The sequence below is a fragment of the Lissotriton vulgaris genome, chromosome 11 (genome assembly GCF_964263255.1).
Source record: "Lissotriton vulgaris chromosome 11, aLisVul1.2, whole genome shotgun sequence".
NCBI lineage: Eukaryota > Metazoa > Chordata > Amphibia > Caudata > Salamandridae > Lissotriton > Lissotriton vulgaris.
This window is the reverse complement of record NC_141699.1, coordinates 181,668,449-181,690,606: the sequence shown is the minus strand read 5'-3', so window position 1 is coordinate 181,690,606 and position 22,158 is coordinate 181,668,449. Positions and strand designations below refer to the sequence as shown.

Below are 22,158 nucleotides of genomic sequence, written 5' to 3'. Positions count from 1 at the left end.
CCAAACAGCCTACGTTGACAAAAGGCAGAGGAGACCAGGTGTCAGGCTCCTTTATGTGTGCTGTAGGCAAAGCCTTTTGAAGCATGAGGCTGGGGAAAGTGAGGCATGTTAGAGTCGCTCTCCAGCCATACTGTCAGTATGGCCTACGATGTCAACACCTAAGCCCAGTTTGTCTCACTGTTTCACTGACTGGAGGCAATACATAGACCTCAACAGCAGAGCCATTCACGGTCATGTGAGCCAAGACACTGGCAGAAAGGCACAGTTGGTTGGGACAAGAAAATGCCAACTTTTAAAAAGTTGGCATTTTTAGAATTGAAACAAATTCCGACTTCACCATTAAAAAGAATGTTAAATTACAATTCATTTGATGGTAAACATCATATCTCTATATGCTCTCAATTTGAAATGATCACTTATTAAATGAAATAAGGTAACCAAGAGGTAGTCAATGGGAGAGATAAGCCTTTCAACAATGAAAAATGACTTTAGGAGTTTTTCCACTGCTAGGAGTGTAAAGCTTAAGTACAAATGTCCTACTTTTTAACTACGGTGCACCTTGCCCTATGAACCTTTAAGGGGTGATCTATTTGTAATAAAAAGGGAGATTTGGGCCTGACAAAAGGTTTATTTTGCCAGGTCGAAATGACAATTTTAAACTGCACTATAGGCTGTAGTGCCAGGTCTGAGACACCTTTTGGAAAGCTACATTAGTGAGTGGCAAGAGGAGTGCTGCTGTCCACCATTAGCAGTTAGTGTACAAGCCCTGGGTACTGGTACCATTTGTCAGGGATTAACATGTACATTAAATTTGCCAATAAGGTGTAGTCCACTTTTGCCTTGTTTGAAGCAGGGAGCACAAGCACTTTAGCACTTTTTGCAATGCCAACAAAAACGTGTTTAGCAAAAATCAGGGAGTGAAGGGAAACGGTTTGGGGGATACCATGCAAACGGTGTCAAATTTAACATCATGCATGAGCTTTTTTATCATGTGCGCTTCGACATTCCATTCCATTATATTTGCTAAAAGTATTTCGGATAATAATAGGATTCTGTATTCTCCTAAAGACACAAAGGATTCCTTTGCAACAAAATATATTCTTTTGACTCGATAGTAAGGTGGAGTAATTGGACAGCTGTCACTCGATATGGCTTCAATTAAAACTAAGATGGCCAGTGCCATACTAGAAGCCCTCTGTCTCACTAACTGGGCACGATTAGTGTCAGTCAGTCAGTCAAACAAAACTTTATTTGATTTGTTAAAACCTTAAAAGTACATTCCACATTCCGTGATAAGAGAAAGGACTAGTGTCACTTTTGGGATTCTGCTAATTAAGGCCAAATGTATATCCAGCTTTGCCACCTTACCTTTAACACTAAAATACCTGGTGAAGAGGTGTGCTTTTGTACTACGAGGCTAAACTGCTGCCAAACATGTCCAGCCTATGACCTGGATCAGCCTTGTTGTGTTGCAATTATTGAGAGGCTGCTGGTGTCAACTGGTAAAAGGATACAGAATGTGCATGTATAAACGTAATATGTAGAAATGTTATCCAGAGAGACCTCAATTATTGTGTTTATAGAAATGGAAATACTAGGCAGTGTGTGGGCACTAGATAGTGATAAATCATTATACATTCTTCATTTGAGGGTCTTACCTCACAATCAACGAAGCACAAAGCTCTTGTATATGTTCTCGCCACTGGCAATCCCTAGAACACCAGTGCTCGCTTAGAACTCATGGTCTCTTAAACTGCATGCATTTCATTGACAGTAATCTTGTTCTTGGTTGGAGAGATGTCAGGGTTAATTGACTCCCTTACCTCTCATCTGCTCAGGCTGCGAGCGGATGTTGAAATTAATGGATGTAAGAGTGCATCCAAGGATGCAGTGGGGAATGTTAAGCCAGGTGATGGATGATCAGGGGTGTAAAGTGTAAATAGCACAGTATTCATTTATTTAATTTTATTGTGGACGATTGGCTGAAGGAATGCTGTGCGCAACCTGATATACAGCCTTTTGTATAGGTTCCCGAAGAGCAGGAGGTTGCCATGAAGTATTGTGGTTCAAGAGGCACCTGAGAAGCCCCTACTCAAGGCCAAGAAAAGAGGAGGTCATGACAGGATACTGGTGGTTACTATGGACCCTGATATTGAACTGGTGAATGGAGTGTGCATGTGAGTCATTCCACTGAAAACCAGCCTCCTTCCCTCTCTCTCTTTCCTTCTATCTTACTCTCCCTCTCCACCTCTTTATCCCTCTGCCTTTCCTTGAGGACCAGAGCAAACATGACGTTTATCAGTTCTTCTGGGGACCAGAATGTCATATTAGTTCTCACAGATTTTTTTAATTTAGATGGAAATCTGTTTTGTGCAGTAACTCGCCTTTTGCTGCCATCATCAAGTTTTTGTGTATGTTTTTCAAATTGTCTTAGTTATCGATAATTGTGCACAATTTATTTCTGTATAGAACTGCATGCTTTTATGACTCACAGTTCTGTTCAGCATTACAGTTCTGCCTCAACACTAGGTCAATGGCTAATTACAGTCTTAAATGGAATAACAAAAATGCTCAATGGACCTCTGGCTACAATTTTCCGGTCATTCAGATTTTAATAGCATTCTGGTGTGTCACACTTTTGTAAAATCTATGTTTGTGATGCAGGGCTCCCATTACTATTTTTTGCAGTAGGGGGGCATATAGGGATGTACTGCTACATTTAGGCACACACATGGCATATAACCAACAAGGAAAAATAGAATTGCAGAAAACCTGCAATGGTGATAGAAAAAGCGAGACAATGGGATCTGGTTTGAGTTTGCAGATCCAGTAACATCAGCTCCAAATTTTATCCAACGACCAAATAGTGATGGTGAAACATGGCTGTACAAGTGGTGGACTTAATGAATTGGAGCATATGGTGAAGATTGCTTCTGGGAGGAGGGAGGGAGAGAGTGATTGGGTTTAAATCTGTTTTTCACATTGAAAGGTCATTGGCTTGGTGCTATGTGTGAGTCGCTTGATGCCATTCCCGAGGTCTTCTCGGTTGGTGCATGAAGATACTTTCTTGGAGTCCTTTTACACCATCCCTGATTTAGATTTAGATTGTGGCAGCTCCTGGGCATGAGCGAACTGGTGATGCAAGTGAAGGTATTTTGTTTGATGTGTAGTTCTACATTTGAGCTGTCCTACGTATTCTGATGTGATATGTGTTACTCTGTCCCTTTTTCTATACTTGTGTTTCATTGTAAAGGTAAAGATGCATAGTCGTCTGTCCATGCCCTCTGTGGAGTAGGGTGCAATAATTGTAGAGACCTAGTTGAATGTGTCTGCACAATGGATTCTGGGGATTCGCAGTAGTTGCTGCTTTGGGGCAGTAGTGGTAGAGCAGAAGGGGGGGCGGTTAAAAAAAAAAACACTTATCTGCCAGCTGCAACCTCTCCTCTGTCCTCTTCGGTCTTGGGTTGAAGCAGTAAACAGGAACACAGGTTCCCAGACTCCCCTAAGCCAATCCCGATGCTGCTCTCATCAGCCTCACAGCAGCATTGTGATTGGTCTGAGTGGCCTGGTTCGGAACTCAGACAGTGAGTGGGAGGCTGTGCATGTTCTCCACCCAGCTGTGCAATACAGCAGAAAGGAGAAATGCTAAGTGCGCATGTCTGTTTTGCTGGCCCAAGACGGCCGGCCAAATCATCATGCACACTTAGAAAGTGCCCACCTCCCCACCTCCTGCTCTTTGGGCAGCCCAGCCCTACCCCGCACCTAAACAGAGCCAGTACAGAAAAATAAAATGATATTATCATGGTGTTATTATCGTTTAATTTTTGCTGTGTGGCGACGCTCCTTCGCCTTGTTGATTCCAGGTTTTGTCAATGGATATTTTTAGATTTATAAAGCACCTATAGTAAAGCATTGAGGATGGAATTGATTATAGCTGCTAAATCAGTCATCATATTTCTCATGAATAGAGAGTGTTCGGTAAAACATCATTTAATTCTGGCTACTGTTGGAAGAGATAGTAATAGGATGAAAAAGTGCAGCAAGCAATGGGTTTATATGCTGCACATAGGTAGAGAATTGTATTGCCAATGTATTTTCTGAACATCAATAAGGAACTGATTTTATTTATTTTTCCCTTCTTTCAAAGTATGTTTTAACATAATGTTTTATATAATGTGGATGTTTTGACATGTATGCTTTTATATGTATCTTTTATGGCCTATATGGCCGAAATAAAGAATTTTGGGATTGGATTGGATTGGTAGAGAATATGATGTCTGTTTTCTCTTGATTGTTGGAGGAACTTGTGGAGTCTCGCAGTTGTAAAAATCCAAACACAACAGCTAAAATAAAAAATATTTTTAGTGTATCAAAAAGCAGGTATTGCCGTAGAGGTATTTAGCACCGAAATAAACGACTTTGTGTGTGGATGTGCTCCTTCTGAAGGACAATGCTGCCACTCACATTGGCGTTAGCCAATGAGGGACATAGGCTAAGAATTAGCCAAGTGTTGGGGAGGCTGGAATTAAAATGTGAATGACAACAGACCAATGGATGATGAGGGCTGGCTGAAAGCCCCTACATGCAAGTACATTTTATACATATTGTTAGTAAACTGTACTAATCGGTACACTGGGCAGAAATTCAATGTTTTCATTTTAAAGAGCCGAGTTGACTGGTCAGGGTTGGATGTAGTAATATTGATTTTGTTAGACTAGGACAATCATTTGAACTAAAAGGCAAAAAAGTAATTTGAAGATGAGTGTACGCTTTGGTGATTTTTGATGGCAGATGGCTGCTCTTTCTTATTTGGGATTCTAGGATATTCAAGGGTCAGGCAGAAACATAACTCGTGTAGGCTGAAGTGATAGAAGAGTGTGGCCACAATTTAATAGGACATGTTGTTTTGGCTGGCAGTCATTGCATTTGGATCTGGGGTGTTGAAACAGAGCGAGAAAAGCAATGAAACGTTGCTCAGCAGCTGCAGATTGTTCTTGCAATGACTTTTAGAGGTTTGAGGAGTTTTATGGTGCAAGTAAATGAAGGAGATAGAAAAGGGTGACAGGAAATGAATCTCACCAGTCAAAGAGGAAGATGATATTAGGAGAATTGAGTTGGGAGGGAACATGTGAGTCTGAAATTCTTACTGGTTCATCGGTTAGCAGAGACCTGATGGGTAAGGCTGAAGAAGGTCGGGAAGTTTTGAGAAATAGGTGTAATTGGGGTTACTCCACGTGGATTTTACCGGTTCTCAGATGTGTGAAATTAGTAGCTGAACAAAAAGTTGGTCATGAAACCAATGTTTGGAAGGAGATGTTAGGAGGGCAGGTAGATTAGGAGGAACTGGGAAATCAGCTAGGAGAGAAAAAAGAAATGGAGTGCATTGAAAGGCAAGAGACAGCTGAACAGGACTTAAGAAGCTTGTGCTTAGGTGTGGGGAAGAAGGCTGAAAAGAAAAGCGCCAAAGTTAATTAGGAAAAAGGTGCTATGGTTTTTAGCGGGGAAATTAGACATAGGGCAGGTGAGTGGGGATTTTTGGAGCAGAGGAGGTCATGTTATTTATGTTTGAATAGTTTTAAAATGCGACAGTCATCTCAATCACTTCTCCCTTCTTCATCACCACCTCGAAAAAATGAGAATGCAGAAAACACAAAGTGACCAGTTGCAGATCTGCGCGCGTGTTTCTTTGCAGCATAATTGTGACTGGCGTGCAGAGGGTTAACGTGTGGAGACGCACAGCACCGTTTCATTACACATGCAGCGGCACCACGGTGTGTGAAATGAAACAGGAATGGTCTTTTATTCAGACAACACAGCTAAAGGTAGAGCACCCCAACAGTGGGCAATCTTGCTTACCGCCGCGTCTAGTTCATCTAATTAAATCGGTGGTGTGCCTCTGTTATTTTATCTCCCTGAATAGGGGCTTCTGAGAATGCGTGGCAGTAAATGGGTCATCCGTGTTCCTTTGAGCAATGCTGTTCAAGACCACGCATGGCTTAAATTGGTCATTACTGTATTAGTGAGACGCTGCTATTTAATGAACCGTTTCCACTGTGCTCAGCACAACATGTCATTAGCAGCCGAAGAATTTACCGCGCAAGCCTGGCCCTAGACTACAGCGTTCCTCTATTCTTTCAGGATGTTTTCATTGGTTGGCTATGGGTGAATGTCAAGCCAGGAGCATCAACATACACGAACATTGTGGACAAATGTCGAAAGGTAAGTGCATATAGGTATGTATAGATTGACTATTCTTAACTCCTCATCTATACGCCTTGAATAAATACATATATATAGATACAGACACACACATATATAAACATACATGTATATATATATATATATATATATATACACATATACACACACACATATATATCTATATATGTATATATATATATATATATATATATATTATTATTATTTTTTACACTGAAAAAAGCTATTTTAATTTAACGTTATGGGTGAATATGTCAATACAACATTAACGATTTGACCACAAAAAAAACACAAAACGTTACCAGTTACAGTTAGCAAAGCTAACTATAACTTGCACCCCCACCATGCACTGCTTATGACCTAACATATTACATCACTCAAGATATGTTCTATGACATAATTTATGACATCACTGATGTCATCTCAATTAACATCATTCCTGACATCACTGATTACATCACTGTTGACATCATCAAAGCTTCTTTTGCATGCATTGCTTTATAAACAGGTATAGCGTTGAGATATGAAAGTAAGTGCAAACTAGGGGAGTATAATATGAAACATCATTACTTCTATCATACCTACAACCCCATAGGTAAACCAAGTTGTGCTATGTGCAACACTGACTGTTTACCATACACTTCATGGGTAGGCAACTTTATGTTGACTGTGAACCACAGATAAAAGCGTGAACAGCCCAGCACACCATGTTCAATCTGTATACAACTGATCAGGGAAAACCCTGCTACATAACTAATGTCCTACTACAGACAGGCTTTACCTGTATCAAACCCATGACAGTCACTGGACATACATTGAGAAATAAAGTTAATATGACTAGAAACATGGGTACTGTAAATAGTGTTTACTCTAAAGAGAGAGTTTACTCTGTATCACAATTTTTGGAGACAGTAAACCACTCATGAGAAATACAACACAGAGTATTAAAAAGTATCTATTAGGAACAGTGTACACTCTATGCAAAACGTGTTCGAAAGAGCGATTCTTAAAGATCATACTACCTTCAGCCAACATACTGTTGTGAAAAAGTTACAAATAGCCTATCTTATAAAGAAAAACAAGCACATGCACATAGGTTAGCACCTGCTGCACATAGTCTTCTATGTTAGGTAGAAATTGTCATGATGAGACTATTCTGTTCAATAACTCACAAATGCTTACAAAACTTAGTATGTAGTACGTAGAATCTTTACCCTGATGAAAACGTTTTCTGCAATACCAAAAACCTTGTGTGGAATATAATTAACACAAGTAATCATCTGCAGTGGCAGCTGCCTCGGAACGGGAGGGTGAAAAATACATAAACGCCACAGCACGCCTCTCCTCCGTCCTCTTCTTTCAGCACCAGAACCACCCAGGCTCCCGGACTTTCCCAGCCAATTATGACACTGCATGAGCAGCGTCGTGATTGGTCTGAGTTGCCTGTTTGGCTGCTCAGGCAGTGCTTGGCAGCTAGTGCAATACATGCTAAGTGCACATGACTCATTGGCCGTCCCAAGAGGGCCGGCCAATCAGTCATGTGCACTTAGGGAGTGCAAACCACTCCTCACGCTGCTCTAGTGAGCTCAGCCCTGCCCTGACCTGGCTCCAAATCCTGCATAAAAAAAATAAAATTATAATATTGACTTGTTATTATCATTTTCTTTTTCTTTTTTGCACTACTCAAAGAGCAGTGGGGTGACGCTCCTCTGCCTTAGCAGACAAGCTCATCATCCGTTTATCATCTCCTTGTGGTTGCTCTGTTCGCCCTAAGTTGGCAGGGTATGCCCAGACATGGGTCCCTTGCTCACTTGCCACTGGATTCAAGCTCGCCTGGCTGATCAGGGCTGTTAGCCCGAAACCAGCCTCAGGATGCTTGTTTCTGGTCCAGGGAAGACATGGCTTGGCAGTTCGGGCTGGACTGTTCCCATGAGGCACAGTATCAAGACTGATTTGCATATAGCTGTATCTGAACTGGGGTGCTGAAGTGAGCTAAAGAACGATGATGGATTCATACCAGATCTGTGACTGGGGGGTGAGTGTCTGAAAGGTTTCAGCACTCCGTTCACCATCTCTTTGTGTTTGCTTTGTTCTCCCTAAATTGGCAGGGTATGCCCAGACGTGGGTCCCTTGCTCACTTTGCCACTAAATTCAAGCTAGCCTGGATGATGAGGGCTGTTAGCCCAAAACCCATCTCAGGAAGGCTGCTTGTTTCTGGTCCAGGAAAGACTTGACTTGGCAGTTAGGGCTGGACTGTTTCCATGAGGCACGGGGTCAAGACTGATTTGTATATAGCTGTGTCTGAACTGGGGTGGCGAAGTGAGCTAAATAACGATGATGGATTCAGCCCAGATCTGTGACTGGGGGTGAGTGTCTGAAAGGTTTCAGCACTCCATTCATCAACTCCTTGTGTTTGCTTTTTTCGCCCTAAGTTGGCAGGGTATGTCCAGACATGGGTCCCTTGTTCACTTTGCCACTGGATTCAAACAAGCCTGGCTGATGAGGGCTGTTGGCCCAAAACCGGTCTCAGGATGCTTGCTTCTAGTCCAGGAAAGATATGGCTTGGCACGTCGGGCTGGACTGTTCCCATGATGCACAGAGTCAAGAATGATTTGCATATAGCTGTGTCTGAACTGGAGTGGCAAGGTGAGCTAAAGAACGATGGTGGATTCAACCCATATCTGTGACTGGGGGTGAGTGTCTGAAAGGTTTCAGCACTCCGTTCATCATCTCCTTGTGTTAGCAGACGAGCTGCCACTAGTCATCTGAACACAAAGTTACTCTTCAATACAAAGATTTATAACGTGTTCAATACCTCTACACTCCAATGGTGCCTTAGGAGCACATGCGTTTTGTAAACACTTACACCCATTAGTTGGACACAGGCTTTACACAATTAGGTAGAAAATTAATATGTAAACTATAAAACAACCTAGCACCTTCATTGGATGATGCCATGAGTGATGTAATATGTGAGGTCATAAGCACTGCATGGGAGTGCGCAAGTTATAGTTAACTGTGCTAACTATAACTAGTGAATTTCTGTGTTTAGTTTTTAGCGCTGAGCAAGATTGAAAAAGGCAGTAAGTGCTGAAACGCGTCTCTTGATTTTGCTTAATAAAGCCTGAATGTGAAGCACTCGCTCCTGCCAGAATCTGACTACCGCAGGAGCAAATTGGTCCAAGGGAGAAAAAGCTCCCTGGTGCAATCAGAGCACTCAATTTTTTTTATTGGGTTGGAGTACCTCAAACTCAACCGACCGGCTATTTATATGTTTTTTAATCCTAATATCTCAAAAACTACTGAACTGATTTACACCAAATCCTACAAAGCATAATCTGCGTACAAAGATCTAGCTTCCTTCCAAATTTGGTGTTATTCCATTCAGCAATTTTTGCTGTAGCTCTGGAAAATGCATGCCGATTTTATATTTTGGGACCTCCCTTTTTTCTTGGTGCCCACTTGATGGATCACCCCAAATGTCCAGGCACAAACTAATCAATAAGTAGCACCTTTATGGAAAGTTTTGTGGAGATTCGTCAAATGGGGCTAAAGATATTAGCAACAGAAAACATTTTTCCTATGGAACATCTGACTTAACTATAACTACCCAGTGGCAACAAGGGTAGTTATACTTATATAAAGGAAAATATATAAAAAAGGAAATATATATATATATATATGTATCACGTTTTACCTACACAAGACAATAGAAATTCACTAGTTACAGTTATACTTATACTTATGTTATGAAACTATAACATGTGGACTAAAGTTACTGAACAGCACAACACGTAGCTTCTTCAGATAAGTATAAGTATAACTGCTGAGTTTCAATGGTTTTGTGTGGGTAAAACCTGAATCTAACTATGTCACTGTGACCATTTTTTTCCCAGTGAATCTGTATGTTTTTTTACCATTAAGTAATATATAATTACTCTACGTTATTACAACCATCGCAGGGCACAGCCTTTGCCCATGTGTTGCAGGGGTAGGCTGCATGCACCCAACCCCAAGTTGCACACGGTGTTCAGCCGTTCACGGTGGAGGTTTGGTGTGTGAATGGGTGTATTTTTTTCCCAGTGTGCTTTGGATCTGCAGATCCATCGCAAAGTTATGCCAGAGCCTGCACTAAACGTGGTGGTGGATTTGAAGATGCGCAAAGTGGCTCAAAAAGCAAATTAGGAGCCCTCCATGTGTCCTATGGAGTCAGGATACCTGTATCCTCACCTCTTATGTGTATTTTTTTCTCTACCCCAACCCAATTAGGTTGTAGCCAGCCTGTCAAGGCCTTGCTTTTCTCCTGGATCCGTGAGACACATGAGTAAGTCTGGGTGGTGAACTCCGCTTGCAGAGTTTGCAGAGATTTCCACACTCTACGTTTCGCGCAGTTCTGAAACAGTCCGCATAGTGGAGTTTTTTTCCTTGGTCATGCTCGTCAACGTCAAGTTGGCAAGTGCAAGTGAGGAAAATCCACCTACCAGCGAGATTTTCCCTTCGTTCGCGATCGTCAACATCAAGTTGGCGAGCACAAGCGTGGAAAATCAACCTCTCGGTGAGATTTCTCAATGCAGGAGGTCTGATTTCTCACTGCAAGTGGTTGGTATGCTTGCGACCTCTCGCGTTGAGACACTGTCCGTTCGTGTTTAGAAAGCTGCCACTTGAGTAAAAATCTACTTGAGCGGCGAAAAGAAGCAGCGCCCGCTTGCGCTGTGCATGGTGCCATTCGTGATGATTGCACAGTGTAGATAAGCACTTGGCACTGAAAATCACCACAAACAGCATTTATCCAATGTACTCCGCCGCTTGCAGAGCTCTGTGTAGTGTGGCAGAGTTTTTTTATACCTCGCGGAGTTCCGCTTAGCAGAACTCTGTGAACTCCGCCCAGGCTTACCCACGAGTAGATCTGCAAAGGATTTGCTTCCCTAAATATATAATTGTCTTTTTCCTTTATTAAGTCTGAAACTACTGAACAGATTTACACCAAATCACATAAAGCACTCTTTCTTGACCAAGATCTATATTTCTGCCAAATCTGGTGTAAGTCCATTCAGCGTTTCTGGTAGTAACTGTCTTAAAACTGGAAAATCCTCATAGACATTGCATGGGGAAAAAGCATTTTGGGACTCCCTCTTTTTCTTGGCCCTACTTGAATGATCACCCTGAAACTTTCCAGACAGCAGCTGAACTAACTTGCGTACAAGTTTTGGAAATGTTGTGAAGATTCTTCATACGGCCCAAACGTTATTGAGAAAACAAAAATGCTTAGTCTATGGGAAAAGTTGGTCCTAACTATGTTAATGTTAATGTTAAATTAACTTGTTAGGCCCTCGAATACCCGTAGGTGTCTTGGCACTGGCTACTGTGAGTACAAAAAGAGACCTGCCAAGAATTAATTAACAATACAGGATTAAATAACCATGTTTTAAGAATCTTTCTCCGGGTGACGTTGATGCGAGGGTCTGGAGCTGACACTGAACTCCCCTATGTGACCTGGTCACTCCCTACAAAGCGCCCAGGTCCCTTCGCTCGGAGAATGAGAACCTGGCCAATATCCCCAGACACCGGAAGACACGTACTGGCGGCCGTCGCTTCTCGGTTAAAGCATCCACCAGATGGAACGCACTTCCCCGCTCCCTTCGGCTTGAACCTAATCATCTGAATTTTAGGAAAAAACTGAAAACGCTGTTGTTCCCTAAATAGAGTCCCTCCTTTTCTGTCCTCAGATCTTCATAATTATTATAGCGCGGGGATGCCCTCGGGTCACCAGGCGCTTTACAAATCGCTAAAATAAATAAATAAATAAAATAAAATGTGGTGAGGCAGGTCGCTGCTATCTGGCAGCGCTTCATCGAAAGGGTCCTGCGCAGGGCCCCATTTCATAGGAAGCTGCTGATCTGGATCTTGGCACCTATGAGGGACCTGGAGCAGCATATGTCCTTCCAGGCGTGGAAGGATGGGGGGTGAGAGATCCTCGCCGATCTGTACCCCTCGAAGAGCTTTCTGACTTATGAACAGGCGGAGGAGTCGTTCGCCCTTGGGAGAGGTTGATATTTACACTATCAGGGACTGCGCTCAATAGTGCGCTCTGTTTAGCCACAGTGCCCCGAAATACCCCCGATTACCCACACGTTACATATCCTGTTATCCAGTGGCAGAGGACGCAGGCTGATAACCTTGCTTTATGCTGCCATGAGACGCGACTCCGCTCCCCCGGTTCCGCCTGCGTGGGCGGCCTGGGAGGCGGACTTGAGGGCTTCCCTGGACCAGGGACAACGTAAGCGCATAGGGCTTTTGACTCGGCGGGTGTCATGCAACGCCCGCTTCAAGCTCATCCATTTCAACTTTATGCACCGCACCTACCTCACCCCGCAGTCGGTGAGTCCTTATGCAAGAGACAGGAGAGACAGTTGCCCCAGGTGTGGAGTGAGAGCTGCGGGATTCCTACACCTGGCTTGGGAATGTCCGCTGGTGGGGAGCTTCTGGACAGGGGTAGTCGGTTGTATATCGACCACAACGGGCCTTCGACTAGAACTGTCCCCCCCTACACTGCCTGTTGGGACTAGTGCCCAACCCTAGAAAAAAGAAACTCCCATTTAAACTATTGCATTTAATGTTTTTGCTGGCTCGACGTCGAGTGGCCATAACTTGGATGGGACAGAGGGCCCCCGGGATGGATGCTTGGCTTAGGGACGTGAGTGAGTGGACACATACGGAGGAAACGCACATGCAGGCCACTCCGAAGGACGAGAAATTGCAGGATGATCTGTTAGCATGGCGTATAATGTGTACTGAGGCATTAAATACTGACGAACAAACATCACATACTGACTCGAATGGGACCAGTGGCGAACTGTTCTCTGCACCAGGGTCAGAGTCTGAAGGGGAGGGAAGGGGGGAGTGCTGAGGGGATGCCTGTAGTAGGTGCGACATGGGGCCTGACTGTTTACCCTCACGCTGTCCACAATACTTGGATTCATGCTATGATTATCACATGGACTTCCGTGCTTACTCTTTTTGCTGTTCCTGATGTTATCCACACCTGTAAAGTGCCGTAATGAGTCTATCGATCTGTGCCCACATGTTTTATGCCTGTAGGGGGGATGGGGGAGGTGGGGCTGCAGGTTTGTATTTGTGACTGAAAAATAAAAAAGTTAAAAAAAAAAAAAGAATCTTTATGAAAGCTAGACGATCTGTAGATGATTTTATGTTGAGAGGTAGCTTGTCCCAGTTAGTAGAGGCACCTGGCACAAAGCTGCGACCTCCCCAAGATGCACGTTTATATTTAGGCACACTCCAAGATTTGGCTGTAGAGTTACACCTACCTCCACATCAACTTTATTCTGGACTCTTTTAAAGTGGGCTAATGCCAAAAACATTATGCTAGGTAGAGACGAGGCCAGAGGTCTCCAAAAAAGGCCCTTTGCAGCAAATTGCACATTCCTAGTTGAGTTAATGAAAATGACAGTCTCAGAGACTTGACTGGACTGCACAGAGAACCCAATGTCCACTCATTCCACAAGATGACCTCCCTTCTTACCTAAACGACTTCACCAAGGATTTAGGTCATACATTCTTTAATGGGGTTCATCATACATAGTTCAACAAACCCCTGCTTTCAAGTTACTTGAGTCCCTGCCTGGCTCATCAAAGGCCCTGCCCCCTTTTCAATTCCTCCCCTCCCCACTCCTTCTGTAACTTTATTTACCAGTTCCAATAGTTTGCTTATTACTGACCAAGAAGACATCAACGAACATGCCTGGTCCATGAAGTTGCAGACATACTTGTCGAGGCCTATATAATTTATGCATGAATATCTACCAACATTAGCTCCTCCATGGTTCTTTTATTTCCATATTGGTGCAATTTCCCATACTTTTGGAAAGGAACACATTTATTTACAAATGTGATAATGCAAAATGCGTTTGAAAATACAAAAGGAAATGAGGTTATTTAAAAAAAAAAGGATGGTGCTTGTTGTAGTAAAGGAGACACAGGGCATACAATTCCAAGGCTTCAATCTCAATGCTGAGAAACTTCTACAGTGGTTTCTACGTTTGGCATCAATCCAATGTTATTACTGTACCATTACTACGGTGGCTTAGGCCTCGTCATCCATTGGATCCATGAATCATAAAAAGCACCTAAGGCTTTGACCTTCTCCATGATCTGAATGATATCATTGTTAGTCGAATAGGACTTCTACATTAAGTTACTCACTACCAAGAGTAGTGTAGTATTCAGTGAGTTGAGCTTTAGTACATTTTCAACCATCCATTCTTTAATAATCTCTGTAACAACATCATTACTCTTCCTTTTTAAATACCCTTTGTGAAAATAAAACAATACCATTAACAGTTATCAGCAACCAAAACAAAAAAGAACAGATATTACAATTAAGAAAATCTAAAGGCAGATTAGATTAGGGCAAACATTATGGATTACTTACTGCCATAAAAGGGGGGCAGCATACGTCCCGCCGAGGCAGTGCTTCCCGGAGGCGGGAGCAGGTGATATACAGAAATCTGTCTCTCCCCAAGCACGTAACTTAAAAAGCAAAATGTACAGTTTACCACTGGCCTGGTCATTTTCATAAGCAGAGAACTGTCCAACCAGTCGAAATGCCCCCACTAAATTCAAGAAGTGTGGTAACACCCTGCCCCAGAAGTCGGATCTTTGTCCTGAGAATGGTAGGGTCAAGAGAGACCACTCTCACACCCTGGGAGATGCCTGGGGATTCTACTATTGTACACTAGCACCACTACTCAGAATAAGACCAGGAAATTCTGGCCATATTCAGGATGAGGCGTCCCCATCCACCGATAACACCATAAAGGTATTGCACCCCGGGTGGTGAAAGGAGGTAGGCCTTATTTGCATGTGCCATGCCCACATCCATGCCCATATCCAAACGAAATTTCTCTTGTTGGATGGCTTTACAGTTGGCAGAGTATTCTGCCGGGTACTATCTGCTGTTCTATAATGACTAGCATCTACCTCTGAACAGTTGCTGGGATTGCTGCCAAGAAATATATTACCACCCATTCTGCACTAAGGACTCTGCAGTTCAGAGTTGCTAAATCACAAAGGTAAAAAAAGCAATTCATACAGCCTGCAAGCACTAGCATAAGGATAGCAATGTATTTATTTACTAATCCACAGAATTTTGTAAATAACATACACTTGGTGGGCTGTGATAGGTGTCTTCTGGTAACAGGAAAGTGACAGGTGTTGAGGTACTGAGGTGTCTCCAGCAATATCAGACTGTGATGGGACGGTTTGTAGTTTATAGATTTATATAGCACAAAATATCATCCATGAGGGTATCCAGGTGCTGTCCAAGGGCTTGGGGAGATTAAGTTATTTGCCCAGAATCACAGGATGGTGGGATGCTGAAACAAGAAACCCAGCTCCCGAGTAGAGACAGCAGCTCTGCCCACCGTGCCACATCCTCTCCACAGTAGGACCTGAACCATTTTGAGTGGCCCATTACTTAAGCAATTCTTAACTATCTCTGAATTCAATTGTGATTAGGTTGACATGTTTGCACTGTATCAGTTGGGTGCCCCCGAGTAAGTTCGGTGAACTTGGATCAGAATATAATGTCTTTGATGGGGAAATAAGGAAGATTCTACTATCAATGATGTGGAGGTTGTAGGTTGGATAAGGAAAGGTAAGCAATCAGTTAGGGCCCATGGAAATGGGAAGAGAAGATTGAGAGAGACAGAATAAAAAGCAATGACGGAATGAGTAAAAAAAGGCATGAAATAAAAGAAAAAAGAAAGAAGCAGAGAAAGAAAGACAGAACAAAAGAAAGGAAAGAAAAACGAGGTAAAATAGAGAATGTCAAAGAAAATAAAGGAGATGAAGGAATTAGAAGAAATTAAATAGAAAATGAAAAAGGGAGAAAAAGAAAGAAACAGTGAAAAGAATGAATGAAAAAAAGAAAAGGAAGAGCATAACAAAGAAAAAAAAAACGAAAGAAACAGAACGATAAAAGGATCAAAGGTAAAGACAGAAAGGAAAAAGTGAAATACATAAAACCAACAAGAAACACGAAAAGACAGAGAACGATTAGGAGGAAAGATGAAGGCAGAGAAAAAAGATAAGACTGAAAGAAAAGAGGGAAATAAGGAAAGAGGAGGAAAGAGCAAGAACAAAGTAGAGAAAGAAAGATAAGATAAACTGAATGAAGTAAAGAAGCAGGAGAGAAATTAAGAAAGGAGAAGAAGCAAAAGGAGAAAGACAAAAGGGAGAGGAAAAAGAAAGAATGAAAGATCAAAGGAAAGAAATATTTAGAGAAAGAAAGGTGAAGAAGAAAGAATTAGAGAAGAAATAAGGAGAGAAGAAAGAGGAGAAATAAAGAGAATTAAAGGGTAGAAGAAAGCAAAAAGTCAGAAAGAAACAAAAGGGGAAAATGGTATATAATGGAGGAATGTAAGATAGAAATGAGAAAAAAGAAAATAGTACAGAAAACGGCAAAAGTAAAATAAAAATAGAAACATGAAGAAAAAAGAAAGATAAAACCGAAACAAATGGACAGCAACCTAGGACGGAAAGAAAAAAGTGGTTTAAAAGACAGAAAGAACGAGAAAAAGAAGGCAGGAGAGGCAAGGATGGAATGAGAAAAAGAAGTAAACATGAAATTTTTCAGAAGAGGATAGGCTGAATCATCCTGCACCGTCAGTTTCCGAGCTCTCAAACAAATGGGTACAACGTTGTTTTAACCTCATCACTGTGGCGCAAATTCCGCCGCAGTGCTGAACATTCCGATCGCGGGCGTGGTCATGACGGCTCCCGGCCATCATCAGCACATGCCCACCGTGACTCATGACAGCCGGGAGCCGTCATGAGCATCGAAGAGGTTAGATAGCTGTCATTAGGAGGGCATCTGTACATTCTCAACCCTGCTTGCACAGGCAATTATCATGTGCGAGCTACTCAGAGTCAGCGGGCGAGCTATTGGTAGCTCACGATCGACCTGTTGGAGACCCATTTCTTAGAGCATATGACGCAATGATTGGAATTGCAATTTTCCACGTTTTCAGTGGTACAAAGTATCTGACATTCCCTCTTGCAGCAGACACACCTTGCATTGTAATGGATAATAGTTTTTACTCACAGAAGACTAATTTGAGTAGAAGTGTCTTAACAGTAGACAGAAATATTTTCTCCACGAACAATTCTCCTGCTGGTATCTCAAGGGACTTGTTTCTGTTAAGCATTCCTCCATGGAGAAAAAATATTCGAGATATTGGGGAAAGGTGTTTTGTGTGACATAGAACTTCATGAAAACTACAGATTAATCAAAAAGAGTGCAAATTTCACACACTCCTACTGAGAAACCAGGAGGTGGTTACACATTGATCGTGGGAGGAAGGCATGAACATGTCTCGATAAGGGACATTAGTGAGTGTCTGAGCAGATGAAAGCCTGGGTGAGAGCAAAACACATCAGTTTAAAGGTTGAGCATGCTCCTTTGACTGGATGAGTACCAAAAAAACCCTAAAGACATATCTTATGCCAAAAGTGTCTTACTTGTGGAGTTAAAAATTCAAGTAAAAAGCAACCTGCAAAATGGCTCATCAAATTAGCTCTTGCTGCCTGCATTTGTGGTGATCTACCAATCACAAGCTTGAATCCTGGCACAACCAATTCATACTTCTATCCTTCTGGAGTTGGTAAATTGAGTTCCGTTTGTAGGACATTAGTAACATCTGCTAGGAAATTACTAAAACCAGTTATTTACAGCACTTAGGGCCAGATGTAGGTAATCCCCGATTACCGATTCTTAAATACCGAATCATACTGATTCGGTATTTAAGAACTGGCAATCGAGATGTAGGTATATTTACCGAATCAATTACTGAAACGGTAAGATTCGGTAATTACCGAATCGGTATTTACCGATTCAGTAATTGCATTGATTCCTATGGGCCTTGAGGCCCATAGGAATCAATGTCAATTACCGAATCGATAAATACCGATTCGGTAAAATTACCGAATTTACAAGGGGGACAGGGTGTCACTTTGACACCCTGTTGCACCCCTGATTCTGGCTTGTGTGCAATGTGACACACATACATGCCCTTAAGGCATGTATGTGTGCCACATGGCACAGGTGTACATGCACAGATGTGCATGTACAGAGGAATTTGTTATTTACCATAGAGATAGCATTTCATGGTAAATAACGAATTCTTAAGTACCTGTGGCACTAATTTAAGTTCCACCTACATCTGGAATTACTGATTCGGTAAATATACCGAGTCTGTATTTTACCGAATCTGTAAATTTACCGAATCTGTAAGTTTACAGATTCGGTAAAATTCGGGCCTCCTACATCTCAAAAACCAATTACCGGTCGGTAACGGCCGAAATCGGCCGTTACCGACCGGTAATTGGCGACCTACATCTGGCCCTTAGAGTTTTATCAGGTCACATGTTCTCAAATAATTCAACTTTTAGGGTATCAGTACATTTAGGACAAGATAATAATAATAATAATACTGATATTTCTAAAGCGCGGACAGATACCTCACACGCTAAGTGAGGAGCTAGATGTAAAGGGAAATGGAGTGGTTTACATTTTTTGAGTAAAAAAACATGTCTTTAATTGCATCATGTGCATGACTCTGATGCCTGTGGCCTGGGGCTTAAAGTTCACTGACCTTGATGTCAAATGAGTGCGAGAAACAGGTGGATAGTGTGCTGTCATGTTAATGGTCAGTTTCTAAAAATTTTAGATGAATTGTTTGAGCAACTGTAAGTTTTTAGTAGGTGTAGAATACGTTTTTAGTTTGTGTAGCTTTGTGTTAATGACGGACGTGCAACCACAAACTCTTTTATGACTGCTTGCCCATGAGTCGGCTAAAGGTTGTTTTTCTGAAACCAGTTTCAAAAGTGTATATTCTATATGTTACCTTTATTAATTGTTTTAATATTGTTAGCAGAGCTCATTTCCCCAAATTTAGGCCTGATTCTTAAACTTCTAGAAAAAGCGTGGCATTTACTCCCGTATGGGTACTCCTTCGTTTTTGTACATTTGAATATTTTTTTTTTTGGTCTACTCGCAGGATCACTCAAGAACATCTAAGAAAGCTGTAGACATTCAGGAGCATTGAAAAAAGGAGTGTAAGGAGGGTCTAAGGGGATTAGTTTACCAACCCTGACATCTCAATACCCCTATTCGAATGTAGCAACAAAAGAAGAGATGTCCGGTCAAAGGGGTGTGTGTACTGTACTAGAAACTAAAGAAAATGTAGGATCATGCAGCAACCACAAGAAATAACACTGGGCTGAGAAACTCTCATCAGCCCACCCCTATGGCGGAACATCATCATGTGGGATTCAGACAGTTTGTTCCGCTCGGCTGAAACATGTTGACCTTCCTGCACAGCGCCATAGTATTGTTATATTTTCAGACTATTAGGCGTTATTTTAATTTTGACACTAGGACAATTCTTATTAAACTTGACTTTTTTCCCCTGGTAGCCAATTTTAGACTTTCACATTCACATTTTTTCACAGCACTGCACATCATCAGCACCATCTGAATAACACTGTGGCTAGATTTCCACCTCAGATATCTATCTCCGCACCATCAATTGATGGGTTGGGCGAGGTTTGGATCCACTATCTGAATCCCACATGATGATGTTCCGCCATAAGGGTGGGCTGATGGGAGTTTCTCAGCCCAGTGTTATTTCTTGTGGTTGCTGCATGATCCCACATTTTCTTTAGTTTCTAGTACAGTACACACACCCCTTTGACCGGACATCTCTTCTTTTGTTGCGACATTCAGGAGCACCCACATGCACAATTATTTTTGCAGGCAGATTTCTCCATTATGAAAATATTTGCATACATTTTCTCTACCAGTTCCCACTGTGAAAATGCACTTACTCCTGCACTTGCCAGGAATATTTTTCTGTTTATTTGCCGTGTCGGGAACTATTACAAATTGTGGTGAAGAGAGACACAAACTTGACATGCACACGCTGAAATGTCACCATACTGGTGTAATTTCTGCTCCTACATCTCCCAATACGAAGGGTAAAATCTCACGGTATCTGATTCTGTTAATCCGGAATGGGATGCACATTACATTTTTTCCGCACTTAAGTAGTAGTTAGGTGCAGTAAAATAACCAAGAATCAGCCCCTCAACATCAGACTAATATAGATGTAGAAACCGCAGTTGCTCACTGCAGGTCGTAATATTTTGAAATATTAAATCACTTTACATTTCAATTATGTGTTTTCAGAGAGCAGAGCTGTATGCTGCATTAAACACACTTCTCGCTGCTTCTTTCAGTTCATTACTCCTGCTTAGATAATCTATTTGTATGGCATGGCAATACATATTTAAATACTAAAACCTTTTGTGTGTGCATTTTTTCGTGACCATGACTGTAAAACAATGTAGTCAGCACTTGATGTAAATTGCTTTGTTTTCCTATTGTTTATTCATTGTTTTGGCTGGCAGTGGTTGGATGTGAGCCTGCGAATGTTTAGAAAGAGGAAGTGGATTTAGTGGTCATGAGAAGCGGTTCACTGCGCCATGATAACCCGAGTTCAAGTGGTCTGGTGTCCCTGCTTCACCCGCAAACTCAAGGTGTTGGCCCAAACATGATTTACAAGTTTCTCGCTTTTTCCAGAACCCTTACATCAGTTAAAAATTGGTGAAATATGCCTGGAAATTGTGCCTAAATTTGAGGAAAGCATGCTGACCACAAACGTTGTGACAAGTGGCCTTCTTTTTCCAGACTAAAATCCCCATGAAAAAAAGTGGAGCAATGCCCAAAAACCAGGTGCGGCTCCTCCGCTAAGGCAGAGGAGCGTTGCCCCACTGCTCTCAGAGCAATGGAAAAGGGAAAAATAAAATGATGATAACAAAGTTATTGATTTTATTTTTTGTTTCTGAGGGGCATGGCGTGGCTGGTGGCTCAGGGAGGAGGAGTGGACTGAGCTCACTAAGGGCGCAGGACTGCTTGGTCGGCCCTCTCAGGCTTCCCCAGAAGTCCTGCGAACTTTGCTTGTTCCCCACCCTGGCTGCATTACAGCCTAGTGAGGGAACAAACACAGGCTCCCTGTCCCAGTCTGAGCGTTCAGACCAATCACAACACTGCATTGCAGCATTGTGATTGGCTCAGGGGAGCCTGTGTGCTTCCGGATTCAGCAACAAGGGAAAAGAAACAGGCAGCCATGGTGCGAAGAGGTAAATGTTTTCTTTTTTTCAATATTTTGTCCCTTTCAACCCCTTGTCCCCCCCACCCTGCACACCCCATTCCATGCCAGATGCCACTGCCAAACAAAGGCCAGAATTGGGGCAAAACATGTGGTGCAGTAATACTGATTTTCACATGCTGTTCTAATTCCAGGTGTCAAAACACATCATATAAGTGATAAGGTACCCCCTCAGTAAATTGAAAGGATATTTCAAATCACAGAGGAGTTCTATTACCATATAGATGAACAAGGCTGAAGGCCGAGTTCCTTTATAAGGTTGTGGAGCTCTGAGGTGACTTGCAATATCCTTATCATGTACATCAGGGTGTACTTTATCTCATATAATACATGGTCACCCCATCACCTTTCCCACAAACTATTTAAAACCGTGGTGCATAGCTCTTTCATATGGAAGAGCAAGCATGTTTGTAAACATGAAGAATAAAAATAAAAGCTCTAGAGCAAAATTAAGCACATCAAAAGCCTGTTAGATATTTGTTGCAAACAGATATTAGAAACAGTTCAATACAATTCAATTGTTACAAAAACAAAAGCTGCAGTAGCTCAGAATGTGTGGAAACCTACAGATATATTCCAGCTTTTCTCTGTCGAAGTACATAAAAATAAACATTCTCTCTGCTCGTCATTGTACGTTATTAAATAGAGCAGAAGAAAGAAAAGCAACGTCCCTTTTCTTGCTTTAAACAGT

At 42.1% G+C, this 22,158-nt stretch overlaps 1 protein-coding gene across 1 annotated transcript in view; it reads right to left on the bottom strand.

Moving 5' to 3' along the window:
* RPH3A (rabphilin 3A) overlaps positions 1-22,158 on the bottom strand; it is a 726,349-nt gene that overhangs the window by 516,989 nt on the left and 187,202 nt on the right. The gene's annotated exons all lie outside the window — the stretch shown is intronic.